At 33.9% G+C, this 15,584-nt stretch overlaps 1 protein-coding gene and 1 long non-coding RNA gene across 2 annotated transcripts in view; one reads left to right on the forward strand and one right to left on the reverse strand.

Annotated features, from left to right (window-relative positions):
* LOC118189056 (uncharacterized) overlaps nt 1-15,584 on the reverse strand; it is a 293,031-nt gene that overhangs the window by 183,032 nt on the left and 94,415 nt on the right. The window lies entirely within an intron of this gene.
* On the forward strand, nt 1,032-12,974 carry LOC146995198 (uncharacterized). The gene is made up of 3 exons (XR_015043712.1): nt 1,032-1,569; nt 3,775-3,844; nt 11,975-12,974. It is a non-coding gene; the product is annotated as an uncharacterized LOC146995198 (long non-coding RNA).

Raw genomic sequence — 15,584 nt, forward strand, 5'->3', positions numbered from 1 at the left:
TGGTTCGGTCCCTGTATCGCCATAATAGGTACTGTCACTGAATAAATGTAATGGATCACTATATCAACTGTAACCATAATTCGAGCTTCATATTGCCTTCTAGCAATTTCGAGAAACAGAAAGTACTAGAAATATCTCGACTGCCAGATGAAACCTATATAAGGCCGGAGTTATAAGGCTATCTTAGTAGTTGTCTATATAAGGATCTGTATGCTGTTCCTTATACACCTATAAAAGGATATCTCAGTAGTTGCTGTTACGAGTTGTTAGTTTAGCGTGAGTTTCGCCTGCTAAGATACGTCCGGGATAGATGCACTTTGCATAGCGTTGTGTTTAACGATCTTAGTAGTGAAGTATAACTATTGATTGAACTCTGTTGATACTAAATACCAGTACTGTACTAATATACCTGTACTAGTATTTCCGTCTAAAATTCTACAACTTTGAAATGTTTCTTTTGATAAAATAAATTTTATCAACCTATCATCAGACCTGTGTGCATTCAATCTATTGCGAAACCGTACGTACGTAACAGCATAAATTTGTGTCGTTTTCCCTTACCGTGTTATTACCACAGTTTGTCTTGGTAAGTATTTAGTAAAAAAGGTTTAAACTTTATTTTGTTAATATTTTTTTTTCCTTTTTTGAAAATAATAATAATAATAATAACAATAATAATAATAATAATAAAATAAATCTAGCCCATCAACTGCTTTCAGGTCGTGCAATTTAAGACTACTGAGATATGTGTCTTATTTATTACTAGGTGCGTATGTGTATTTTATTATGGCAAAGCACACTAGGGCTATCTGCCTAAGGGGAGGGATGCCTTCGTGGAGGACTTTCTAAGGGAAACTGGCTCGTATACACGTTACTCATGGGGAAAAACACGAAAACACCCATTCAGCCAGCCCGTTCGCGGGATTCGAACCTCGGACCGAACTACCAGTGTTCAGCGACTTTACCGCTCGTGGACCTATTTACTACTAGGATAATCAATGAACTACAATAATCGTCAGCAAGGTTAGGTGTTGCGCTTTAATGCAATTGAAACTGCTGATAAATTTAAGTCCTTTATTTAACAGAATAGCACAGAATTTCCAGTCTTGACCTTCTGTTTTTGAATGGCAACAGAAAATGCCACGCGTTTATTTCAGCTTTAATTTCTTACATGCATACTATTTTTTGCTGCATTAGAAAGAAGAAATTTTGATAAGAAATTAAAAAATCCATCAGCAGTCCTTATTTATTTATTTGTTTGTTGTATTATATCTTTTTTTTTTCCTAAAACGAATTACTGAAGCTTTCCTTCCTTCCACTCTCTTTTTTTTTTTTTTTTTTTTTTTTTTTGCCGATGAGAACAAGCGGTTATTAGAAGGTCTTTTTAAGAGTTCTTCCTTTATTACTAAAACTCACAACCGCGAAGGATGTCGAACTTTTCACTTATCACCTGTCTAGATGTTTGATTGTAGAATTTGGACAAGTTGTCATACAAGATAAGCAAGCAGAGTTACTTCGAATGACCTTCACAACACTTCGGTCTTCTAACATGTTTTATATTCCATGACGGTATGAAATAATCAATTATGTCAAAGCTTAAAACACCATATTTTCGGAATTATACTTAGAATACCTGAAGAAAAATACCTAAGACATGATTAATGTGAAATCCTTTCTTCTTAAGAGTTGGGATAACTTGTCAAAATCTTATTATTCTTTAGTTGATATTACATTTAATGTAAGCAAGATATCGTGATAAAGTGATATAATATATCCTTTCAATCATTTCGATGTTTTTTATGTAGGTGTAGATTTGACTGTTTAAATGAATGTATAGGGGGTTCGGTTATATATTATGGCTAAAAACTTAGAGAACCTAATTTTTTTATTTGTTAGTTCTATTTTTAATCATTTATATATATATATGTGCATGTGTATGTGTGTGTGTGTGTGTAAGAAATATACAAAGAATATATAAAAGATAAAGTATAACTTAAAATGGCAGCGTAAATTAGTTTCCCTTCTGTATTCTAATAATTGTAATTTCTCTTTTCATTGCGTCATTTCGAGAGTAATCCGTCTCACATGATTCTTACATAACTCTGTAAATGATAATGTAATTGGAACTAAAACCCAAACAGCCAATAATAATTTTACAGGAGTATTTATTATCCAATCAAAATGCATTGAGAACCAAAACTAACCCAGTCTGAAGTAAGATTTCATCCTGAACAAAACGTACTGTTTTTCCACTCTTCGGAATAGCTGGACTGAAGTCTGCTGCTCTCATGGTACTGCAAATCTATCATTTATGTAAATATTTTGAAATAAACATGTATGTAAACATTTTGAAATAGGCACAAATAAATATGCCAAGTTGTTTGTAGCCGCAACATGTTTACTGATATATATATAAAATGAAGATTTAATGTGCTTTGGCTGCCAGTTATGTATCGCCATTTCAGCTTTCTACACCCTCAAAATTCTTGCTCTTCATTACGGATTCAACTTTCTACATTCTTCACCAACAACATTGCAAAGTCCTCTTTTTTATTATGTACGTTTATTATATAGGTCCTTTATAGGTAGAGCACAACTTAACCACTAATGAATCAATACAAATATAATAACTAATTAATTATAAAGTTTATGATGTTAAAATAGAAGTTAAAATGATGAAAAGTAGTTATGAAATTTAAAAATTTATTGTGATTATTCAAAATAAGTAATGCGTGTATAAAATTTCTATACTTGTGATATTGTGTGGAATATTTTGAAAAGGCCGTCTCTGAAAAAGTATGATTATGTAAATACAAAACACATAATATTATGCTGAACATTTTTATAAGACTCTAAAATATTATCAGAGTTTATATTTCTTAATTATTTAAACATTTATTTTGAACAACATTTTATTATTTGTATTTTTAAAATAATTCCCCTTCATTTGCTAATCCTTTGGCGCTTTATTTCTGTAAAAAGAACAAATAACAGAGGTAAAAAACAGGCGGTTTTGAACCAGTACTCCCTCAACATACTCTATACGTAACAGATAAATTTAACAGACAAACGTAACACACTCTATAATTAAGATAGACAGATAGATTTTCAACATTCATTTACCATAATTTGAAATTACTTAGCTACATTCATTTACTTATTCTTTTATATTCACTTCATTCTCAGAATAATTATAAATCTCCTAACATTAATTCGAATATTTTAAAAATAATTAAAAAATATAATGATTAATGACATTACACTTTAATAAGCTTCCGTGAAAAAAATTACAGTTCATGAATGAATTAATTCAAAAATAGTTTTTAAATTTATATTTCTAATGTCATAAAAAATTTTAATATTTCATTTTCGTAGCGTAAAGAAGAAACAGTATTAAGCGTTTAAATTTAAAAGTACCATTGATTAATTAATTATTTCATAATTATAAGAGCCCACCAGTGGCCGAGCGGTAAAGTCGCTGAACACTGGTAGTTCGGAGGTTCGAATCCCGCGAACGATCTGGCTGCATGAGCGTTTTCGTGGTTTTCCCCACGTGTAACGTATATACGAGCCAGTTTCCCTTAGAAAATCCTCCAGGACGGCATTCCCTTAGCCAGATAGCCCTCGAGGCTTTGCCATAATCACACATAATTATGAAAAATTTAAACGTACTTTATTTTTACATGTAATTATTCACTTTTTAAAATTTTTAGTATTTTTATATTCATCATAACATTAGTCATCATACTAAACATTATATATTTTCTATTTCAGATTAAAAATATACAGGAGATGATCTTGGAACTCGAACTTTTCTTGTCACCAGCTCCGCCTCATTTTAAAAGTACGTTAACTGCTCTTTCTCACTCTTCTCTTTCATCCTACCACCTTTATTCTTCTCAGATTTGCCACTGCCAATGATTCTTCATCCTCTTTTTTACTCAGCTGTGATTTCTCCCAACACTCACCGTCTCGGAACGAGATCTCATGTTGTACCATGAACTCACCAGCCATGTAGGCTTTCCTCCTCTCCTCCCTCCCCTCTTTTCTGGTTTCCCTCAGCCCTGCTCATCATTACTCTTCTGATGTGGAGACAGAAGGTTTGATTACCATAGGGACTCCGAAATTTTTCCTCATTGGCATTGGCATTCAGTTGTTGTTAGTTAGTTTGTTGTTTTAAGAATTTGTTTAGAAAATTGCTCTTGTTGACTGTAACGATTAGCTTTCTGTAGCTGTTTTGAATTAAGTTCTCTTGAACGTTTGAGTAGTTAAAAGATAACTACTGTGAGATATTGTAATACTGAACGATTATATGAGGAAAATTAAGCATTTTTGTTGTGATAATAATAAGTTTTGTCCATTTTTCATCGGACTTGTGTATTCAATTGATAACGAACCCCTACGCGCGCAACAATATGTTTCTCGCACTGTGATAAAACAAATGTACATAGAGCCATCAAATTTTGAATGACATAGTCCTCCAGCGAATATGGGCATCTGGAAGCTCTAATTTGGAATTTGAAATTTGTTTTATTATCTATTTCATATTTTGTCAGACATTACAGAATTTTTGATTAAGAAACTCAACGAATTCAAAAATAGAATGGCAACACTGTAAGGAAAAAAAAAAATTATATCCAGCGCGCGAGACTGTGTATCGGAAATTCTAAATATAAGCTCATTTTAAAATTATTTTGCGATATTGTTGTTGAAATGAATTTTATGGCTTAAGTGCAGAGAACATGATATTTAATATATGAAGGCAACACACAAAACGTTAAATAAACGCCCCTTTGGCCGTAATGTAAAATCTGTAATCTTTCAGATTATTTTCCTTTATTCATTTATTTTTATTTTTTTAACATGCTGTAAACTCATAAAATCACAAATGTCCTAATTTCATCTCAATCACAAACATGCACAGAGTGAAATAAGTAAAGCTTTTGCCTTTTAAAAAAACTTTTCATAATATTAAAACAACAAATTTTATGTGCTCGTAAAACTGTCTTTACATGTAGTACAAACGTGTGTTATTTATTGCTTGAATGATGACTATATTCCCATCTACTCTTATGATGCTACAATTTTATTTGAGCATAATTGTAAATCAACTGTGAGGACAAGCCTCACACATGTACTCCGGTATTTAAACGCTATCGATGCTTGTGTGTATATAAAAAATCTCTTCCAACCAGTTGTTTCCTCTCTTGAGCCGAGAGAACAAAGGAGCTTAAGCTTCTTCTTTGTCGTTTCGTGCGGCAGATAACACATCAGGAATTTTTTTCCCTTGTTTCTTTGTTAGCTGTAACGATGCTGATATGTTCTTGAATTTTTCGTATTTTGTTTTTGTCTATGCAGAGAAAATTAAGAATTCTGTAGGGAATGACGACGAGTGCTATTTTTATTCTTCCACTGACTGCAGTTTACAGCATCGAACCTTTTCTACGAAATTTAAAATAATTGAGAGACCACCAGGAATCGCCATTTCTTTAACTCAGCCACGAGGCTTAACAACTTTTCCTTTTCGCTTAAGAATTCTCCTTTCTGAGCGATAAAATAACTGGTCATTTTCCAACTTAGGTATTTCCAAATTGGGATTTCATTTATCAAGTGCTAATAAAAAGAGTATTCGAATGATGTATCAGAGTAGTCGCTTGTCTTCTGAGTCTTTCGTATTATGAATCTGCCCTACAGAACTTTAAGAACTATCTTAATGTTATAATAAATTCTTGTAATAATATTTTGTTTGGACTGGCAGCTTTATCTTAGCAATAATGATTATTATTAAGTAGCTACGAATAGGGAATAAAATTCACTTGCAATGTGGTGTTTGAATATTTTGGCACTATGTAGTGTAACGAGGAAGTAATTAATTTTTTTATCCTTTATCATTCGGTTATTGCATTAACACAATGCAAGAAAATTTTCATTATAATAGTCATCTAAAAGCCTTTATTTTTTAAATCCCACTTTACTTTCTAATTCATATATTTTTTAGTTACAACGTCGTATTTTACTACATCCCCCTTTGGATCAACAGAAGGACACAAAGTTGACCATATGTTGTGTTGTTCTCCTGGGTCCTTAAATTTTAGTCCTTATGATATTTATTTTTATATATATCACACAGGGCTCTTCAAAGATATGTATATATTCCATCTGACTCATTATTAGAATATCGTCACTGAAGTTTGCTACAGTTTCCCTATTATGTGTACTTAGAATGCGCTTGATATGAATGTGTATGCTTTTTGATAAATATACGTAGCTGCATTCGAAGTGCACATTCTGAATGGGCTAATATGTCTATACTCTTTATACTTTTCCATGAGAATTCGTCAGTTATACCGTATGTGCCCTTCTCCATTCACACATGACCAATTTTTCTTATCAAGTAATTTATAACATGCTTTGGTTTTATATGAGTAATAATTTTTCAAGCGCGTAAAATTTGTACCACTTTGTAAACAATCAAGTACAGAATTTTTGAAACATGTGTACTTTGAAAATACAGATGCACAAAATCTTTTTCAAATCAATAAAAATCTATTCGATTTCTACTCGAGAATTTTTACGTAGTTAAGCATAAAAAAAGTATGATACATTTGAAAATAATTGCAAAATTTTATTATTGTACAATTCCTCAGCATTTCATTAACAGATTTTAGAGTAATTTTCTTTCTCCAAAAATTAACCTATGTTTTTGTGCTCTACAAAGACTATGAATTTTTTGTATTCATTATTTGCAACTCAGTAGTAGTGGTAATATCCCGTGTGAAAAGGAGGTGGACTTCTGTACCAGGAAGTCATAAAAGTTTATGAACAAAATTACACGAAATGACAGATCTATTTGTCACGTATTTTCTGTCTGGTCAATAGCAAAGTGACGCAGTTGAAGTAATAGATTTATATCCGTATAAAATGAAGAAAAAGCATAAGCAGTGGATTGGGGCGGGAACTGTCTTATCAAATTTGAATAATGATATGATACTTTGATTTTTAATGTTTCTGCACTTTAAATTAAAGGTTCAAATTTCTGTCTGATTAAAATCACACATTAAGCAATCCAACCGAGATAAACTAGACGTCTGAGCTACGCCCAGGGAAACGGAAGTAATAATTATGTACGCAGTTCTTTGATTGATGAATGGTGTTTGCCGCACTATATGGTATTCATTTTATATCATTTCTGCCTTGAAGCTGAATATGCACCTTGCGCGCACACACACACACACACACACAAAAAAAAAAAAAAAAAAAAAAAAAAAAAAAAAAACCCACAAAAAAGACATTTCTACAATCTGCTAGTTAAAGTAAAAAGTAAAAGAAAAACAAAATCTGAAAGCTTTCATATTTTATATTATGCCCAAAAAGTTTTTCTTAGCGTTTTGTCTGTTACCTTTATTTATCCAATATCATGGTCTTTGCTCTTAAAACCACATACAATTCAGTTCAACAGCAATATCACAAAATATTTAAAAGCAGCAAAAAAGCATATCTTCAGAATTTCCGATACACAGTCTCGCACGCTGGAGATAAAAATGTTTTTTTTTTCTGTACCGTGTTGCCATTGCTCGCTTTGAAATCTTTGAGTTTGTTAATCAAAAATTCGTTAAAATTTTACAAAATTTGAAATTGGTAATGAAATTAAACTGAAAAATTAAAATTCTGGCTTCAGTGTGCTCATGTTCGGTTGGAGGACTACGTTAGCGATATATTTAGTGGCAAAAATTTGAAAACTGAATCAACACTGAAAGTGAAACGACACAAAATGCCGTTTTGAGACTAACAGCTCTTTGGGTCTAACGCCCGTTTGGGCTTAAAAAAGAAGAAAGTTCTTTATTTCCCGTCGTACTGAGATGAAAGCTGATAAACGCATATGTGCGATGTTATCGTCATGCGATGATTTGTAGGTATTTTATTTTTTACCACGATATTTTCAACAACAATGTTTTTAAACTGCGAAGTTTTTGAACGCTTTATTTTCGACAACAATATTTTGTAGGTTTTAGAACTGCGATGTTTCCTCTTTGCTTTCTTTTCCCTCACGATGTTTTGTACCATGATGTTTTCTTCATGAGTTGTTGTTTTCTCCGCGACGTTTTCGTCCGCGATGTTTTCGGCGGACACCCAAATGGGTACCTTCATTCCTCGCTCCAGAGAACCCGTTTCCTTGTGATCTACGATCCACTGTCGATGTGCTTTTCCCCCATTAACCGACTAGCTCTGTTGGAATTATAGATCAACGATTTATGGGCGGCAGTATGACCACGAAACCCAAGCAGATGGGCCTCCTTACTGATGATATTCATCGGAACAACACCGCAGAATGGCCGTTGAAACTCCTGGAGTATGTGAGCCATCGATTGGTTGCGGTTCTTCTAAATTTCTCTGCTCAGCATCCGGTCTCTATCTGCCAGTTTCGGTGGTCTGCCGACTCAGGGCACATTCCGACACTCACCGTTCACCTTCCACTTCTGAATCACATAGGTCATAAGTTTGGGTAATTTAGCTCGCTAGATATGCCCCTTAAGAAACGGCCATTTCTGTGAGCCCCAACGATTATGCCTTTCTCGAAATCAGATAACTCTGCAAGCCAATGTTGTTTCCTACATGCTACTTAATGGCGGAGAACGTGACGTATATCAGGACTGCAGATACCGGTACCTACATGGGTGTCCAAATACTTATTGGTAGATAAGTGTATATACGAATACGAGAATAACTAACTGTCCGTTAACAATTACATCAATCATACAAATATCACCCGCTTCTGAATCTTATATTCTCTTACGCTGCTTAACAGTAAATTCTGTTGGTGCAAAACATGCTACACTCATCAAATTTCTATAAATCGCAGCACCACTAACTTGGCAAAATAAAACAATATACAACAATCACCACCCGAACACTGACTGCCTACCCGACGACTTTGCCACTCACACGAGGTGTTTCAAGCACACGGAGCTTTGACCTTCACCAAAATTTAACTACATTTGACGCGTTAATATGCGTATATCCTTTGTCAAATTTTGAAAGGTTTTCTGTTTGCTAATTTGGCTGTTTCATCCATCTAATGATGCATTTAGATTGATTGTAACGTTTATAGTTTGAAAGATATGATCATTCTCGCACACCTCTAAAATAGCAGAATAAAATATTTTGCTGCTTCTTCACGAAATAAAAGACAGATTTTATATATGGAGGAACAGGCAACGACTATCTGAAATGGTTGCATATTCCTACTCTCCTGCTCCAGAATATTTATTTCGGTGATACTGTCAGTTGCATTGTCAGTTTAAAGAAGAGAAGAGAAGTTAGACATTTCTTGTCTTTTCTAAAAAAATCTGAATTTTGTACTGTATGCCATTTCCAACATGCCGAGTCCATTATTAAATATGAAAAAATTTCCGTCATCTGGACATTTAATACCCAAATTGAAATTTTCTTAGAATATTGTAGTGGTTCCTTGTCTGTGGCACACTTTCTTCTGCGTTACGGTAAATACTTAGTCAGGCGTAGCTAAGATGCTATAAAAATGGTGAAAAATAACAAAGCTTTGTAGTAAAAGAAAGTATTTTCGTACACATTTTGGTCTCATATTTTTCAGTTTTTCGTACACATTTCACCACTCGTATTTTTCGATTCCTTACGCATCACTGTAGTCAACCGTTTCTCCGCTCTGTTACTGCACATCAAGTTGTAGATACATTAGGTAATTTGGAAAAATGGGTGAAAAAGATGAAAAAATAAGCAACCGCCTTCGCCGGGAATCGAACTGCGGACCTCTGGAATACGCGCCCAGAGTGCTAACCACTACACTACGAAGGCATGCTAAGAAGGTGGGAGAAATACCTTATATACTCCCCCCCTTAAAGGGCGACTGGGATTTTTAGGGGGCCCAATCGCCAAATCCTGGGCATGGAGAATCATTATCCACCACTCTTTTAGTTCGGGCGCCACTGTTAAGTCATTAGGTTATTTTCAAGTAGAAGTGATGAAAAATGAGCAACGCCCTCCCCGGGAATCGAACCACAGACCTCTGGAAGTATGCGCCTAGCGTGCTGATCACTACACTACGAAGAGAGAGATGCTAAGAATGTGGGAAAAGTACCTTATAATATAAACGAAATACTTTCAAAGAAAATGTGCTGTACTCTTGCAGAAAATTGTACAGGGAAGGATATATTTACTGCCCTCTTCTGTACACTTTTCATGACTATTGTCAGCGGAAAAAGTTAACGGGAAACTGTGATGGATCGATGGGAAAATAGGGCACCGCAGGAAGATTCACAGGTTTTAGATTGCGAATCAAAGAAATCATATATCATGTATCGCCCCGACAATTTCAATCCATTAATTGTCGAAATTAAGAGTCATTTAGAAACTTTGAGTTCATATTTAAATATTAAGCTACATTGGGTTAAAGCCCATATAGGCTTTATTGGTAATGAGAGGGCCGACAGCCTGGGCAAGCAGACGGTCTCAAATGTCAGTGAAATGGATAGTGAAGTAACAGGTTCGAAGAGAATTGCAATTTGGAGAATGAAAAAATTTTATGTTAACAAATGGAAAATACAGTGGTTCTCTTCACCTAAAAACAAAGGATTTATGGAACTAATTAAAACCACAAATAAAATAAAATGTATGAACAATATTGATGTTAATCAGGTTTTAACTGGACATGGTAGGTTTCCGTTCTATTTCAACCGATTTAATCTGCAGGAAAATAAACTATGTAATAGTTGTTATGTTGATGGTGATGCTAAGCATTTCGTGGTTTATTGTAGTTTAACAGCCCCTATTAGACAGATTTTTAACATTACTGATTTTAATGTAAGTGTCATTAATTTTAAAGTTTTTAAGTCATATTCTATTACTCTAATGAATGAAATATAGAAAATGAATGAATGAAAATAGGGCGCTGGTAGGAATCTTCTGTTAAAATTGAATTTTGTATTTATATGGGTTTTGGATATCTGTGGTGTTCTACGTTGTGAATTTGTGTTTATGTTTTTTTTGTTTGTTGGTTGGTCTGTAATTTTGTGTTAATTTTGTGTTACTTATTTTTAATTTAGTATTTTTGTTTGTTGTTTGGGGGTGGCTGGGTTATTGGCTGCCCTCGTTTGTGGAGATACGCGGCCCCTTCGTTTGAGCTATGGGGACACTCGTGTCCAGGTGGGCTGAAGGGAGCCTCCAATTCTTACAATCATGTAGACTTAAGTTACTGCTTATCTGTACCCAAAGCCTAGTTTCCAAACCTTTATTGCGCTCACTGAGAGAAGTACTAAATGAATCTGTAAAAGTAATTAATAGCATTAAAACAGCAAACCTAACATTATCAAAAACATTAAATGAGGAGATAGTAACTGCACTCCATTTGTAAAGAGATTATCCAGACAGAAAATATTAAAATCATTGCTTGAATTAAGATGATGTTCAAGGCTCTTTTCTTTTTCTTTTTTCAATACTCATTTTAGTTACAATCGAAATTCTGCAGTGATCAGTAACTTGATGGTCTTGCATGTCTATTCAATTGTTTTCAAAAATAAATCAACTCGCTTTAGGACTGAATAAAAATTCCATAATTTTCAAAATATCTGACAAAATCAATGCCGTGATATCAAATATAAGTACATGAGATACTTCATTGTTTTAATATTAGGGAAAAAATTCGACTTATCAATGTAATCAAAGAGAACATAATAATTCTGTTGACAGAACGTGTTAACAGAATTATTATGTTCTCTTTACTTAATTTGAATGAGACTTCTGTTGACAAGTCTCATTCAAATTAAGCTTCACTAAGAGAAGTGGATTTCTGGATTTCAAATCTGAATAACTGGTGTTGAAATAAAGGTTATTTAAAAGCAGGCTGAAAATTATCTTGCTATAAGAAAGAACAATTTACGGAGTTTTCGTGTGATTCTTTCTTGAAGGCTGTCTTTCAAAGGAGCATATTACTTCTTTTCAGGTAGGTCTCAATAACAGAAGAAGAGGAAGAAATAAATGACAAGGCATTAAAATAATTGTTGCCAGTTTCAAAAATTGAACTTGTGAAAAGAGCATTCTCAATTTATACTCATATTAAAGTAGATTACCATAACAAACTTTGTGCTGCTGTTGATTTAAGCCTTCATCTCTCGAAATCTGGTTCTTCCTTCAAAACGTTGCACTCAACGAGTAAAGCTCAAGAAACACATTAATAATCAGACCAAGAAAATATTACTAAGGATGTATGTTTAATGTATTGTTATGTTATTAAGGATGTAGTATGTTTAATGTATAGTTATGTTACTAAGGGTGTATGTTATTGTACACCTGTAAATAATTTTAGTGAATTAAATGTGAAACTTTAGTATTTTTCCTCCCGTACAATGTTGCATGAAAAATCTCAAGAAGCGATGCTTTGCCAGAAAAGTAACAATACAGGGGTAAGCCTATTTAATACTGAATAAATGACTCGCTAAATTGACGAGATATCACCAAGCTGGCGATGGTTTTGGCGACTATTTTTGGATTCCAGATTCGGTTAAAATCGTGAAAAAGTGTCAAATTTGGTGAGCATTTGGCGACATTTTGGTCCGGTCCCTGTATGATGGGTATTGCAAATTAGTAGCGTAATTGATACTCTGTGTAAGTGTAACCGTATCTGGGGTTCATATGCCTCCTAATAATTTCGAGAAGTACAAGCGACTTCTCGGCGGCCTGGGGAAAACTCTATAAGATAGAGAGAGCGTCAATTTTGGAGTAGTAGTTCTTAGTTCAGAGCGACTTCGTAGTACTGGAATATATCTACAAGAGTTTCGCCTTTGCATGCACTATGCATTGCGTTGTGTAGTAGTTCGAAGTGGAACTGCTGATAGTACTCTGGGATACTGTGAAGAACAGCAAGAGTATTTTTGTAAAAGTATCCAGAGAACTGTGAAATGTTTATTTGGATAAAATAAATTTTATTATTGATTCTCTGCGCATTTAATTTATTACGAACTCGTACGAATGCAACAACTAATTAATTTTTTAATTTGCGATATGATGCTGTATTACTTATCTTGTGTATAAGTGCTTTTTTCTTAAAGATCGAGTTTTTAAATTTTATCGTATGCCTAGTAAAAATGAAGTTATTATTAATTCGATTTAAATTGATTAAAGTCTTAGTCGCTTAGTATTTTAATCGGCTACAACACTATTTCAAGAATGCTTACTAGACTCCCAATGAATAATCAATTGATTCATCAATTCACTGATTTTGTCATTCCATTTTTTAAAAGCTGATGTTACGATTAAATCATGATGCACTGATAATGCTGTGTTTCGGTTTAAAAATATGCATTATCGCCATGTTTATTTGAAATCCAATCTTTGAAGATAAAATCATAGGTAGATAAAGATCTATCAGAGATATAATCAATTTTTGATTGATTATGTAAAGACAATCAGACCTTCGATTCATTAATCAAAGATATATCAAACTGATAATCAAATTTTGATTGATTATATTTTCCTGACCTTATTTATTGCAGTCTACTAATTTTAGGGTATTAAAATAATAGTGGTGAGATATATTTTAGGACTACTGGAGGAGATGAGAGAGCCATAGCTTTTCAACAGGTATACAAAATAATTGTAGAGTCAAGCAGGAGTTACTTTCAAGCTGGTTATTTCCAAGCAGGAGACGTGAAAAATGTGCTGTATACTCGCCGGGACTCGGGATGTAATGTTCAAACGCATAATGTGAATGTATATATAATGTTCTAATGCATAATCTAGCGCATACTGCAATAACGTCCCAACGCATAATGTGAATGCACATGTAATGTTCTATCACATAATGTGAACATATATGTAATATTCCAATGCATAATGTAAATATCCTAAATCTAATGCATAATGTAATCTAACGTATACTGTAATAATGTCCCAACGCATACTGTGAATGCACATCTAATGTTCTAACGCATAAGGTAACTGTATACGTAATGTTCTAATGCACGATGTAAATTTCCTAAATCTAATGTATAATGTAATTTAATGCATAATGTAACTATGTTCTAACGCATAATGTGAATATATATGTAATATTCCAATGCATAATGTAAATATCCTAAATCTAATGCATAATGTAATCTAACGTATACTGTAATAATGTCCCAACGCATACTGTGAATGCACATCTAATGTTTTAACGCATAAGGTAACTGTATACGTAATGTTCTAATGCACGATGTAAATTTCCTAAATCTAATGTATAATGTAATTTAATGCATAATGTAACTATGTTCTAACGCATAATGTGAATGTATATGTAATGTTCTAATGCATAATGTAACGTTCTAATGAATAATGTAAACTGAGAAATACCACTGCATATGCCCTACTGCCTCTGTACGGGCCATGTACGGCTTTTATTTTTGAATTTTAACAAACGCTGGGCCCGGGCACTTTGGATGAGAGTACTCCTCGGTAGCATTTGGTCAACATTGGCTGCCAACCGGGTGAATCAGGCGCTGGGTCTGGGTGCCTCGTGCGAGGTTCCCATTTTCTGCCTCGACCAGACTCTAGATAATGGTGGACGTGGAGCTAAACCAATTAACCATAATGGTAAAAAGGGAGGTTGCCCACGTCCCTCGTCGCTTGTCGCTGGGACTCGAGCCCTGGACCTCTCGAATACGCGTCAAGTTTGCTTGCAATTACACCATTAAGACATAAGGGAAAGATGAAGAAAATACCTTATATAATAAAGGCTGGGGACCGCTGTATTATTGGTAACATTTCTGTGTCAGATCTTGTAGAGACATTAGGTTATTTTTAGGAAGCAGGCAAGATGAAAAATGAGCAACGCCTTCGCCGGGAATCGAAACACGGAGCGCTGAACGTGCAGACCACTACACCACGAAGGCTCGCCAAGTAGGTGGGAGAAATACCTTATAAAACTGAATGCAAATTATACGTGAATTCCATAGAGTCAATAAATTTACATGTAGACTACTTTTGAAATTTTCATACAACAAAGTTGTACCTTAAGGGGCTTTAACTAAAAAACTAGTTTTCTGTCTTGTTTTGACAAGTTGTTTCAATTACAATAAAAATCTAGAAACTCCCTTAATAAACTTATCAAAATGATGATGAATAGATGCCTTGAGGCATGTGATCTTTAACTTTGATGAAAAGAAAAGACGAATTGAACATTTTGTATTGTTTCTGTTAAAGTAAAAAAGAGAAGGTTTGGACAGCCAACTAGTTGAATAGGCAGGCCTTTATTATTTTGGCTCGGGGATGCAACTTTATGAACGTGTTGAGTTAGATGGATGAATCGAGGAAAATAACCAATCATGCACTTGCGAAATCAGTTTAAGCTCCTGTAATTTGACAAGAGCAATGAAAGTGTCTTATTTTTTAGCTTCCTTAGTAAAATCTAGAAGATGGTTTTTCAATGCCATATGCGTAGTTGGATTTTCAAAATAAACTATTTCTGTTACTGAAAGCAACGACTGTATCCTTATGAAAGAGTGTGAAGCCTTTAGGTAATATTCTTTTTGTTTAGTTAGCCTTAGAAGTGTTATATAATTTTTACCTGATGATAA

This window comes from Stegodyphus dumicola, chromosome 10 (genome assembly GCF_044657685.1).
Source record: "Stegodyphus dumicola isolate Sdum_Otavi_A_Nest chromosome 10, ASM4465768v1".
NCBI lineage: Eukaryota > Metazoa > Arthropoda > Arachnida > Araneae > Eresidae > Stegodyphus > Stegodyphus dumicola.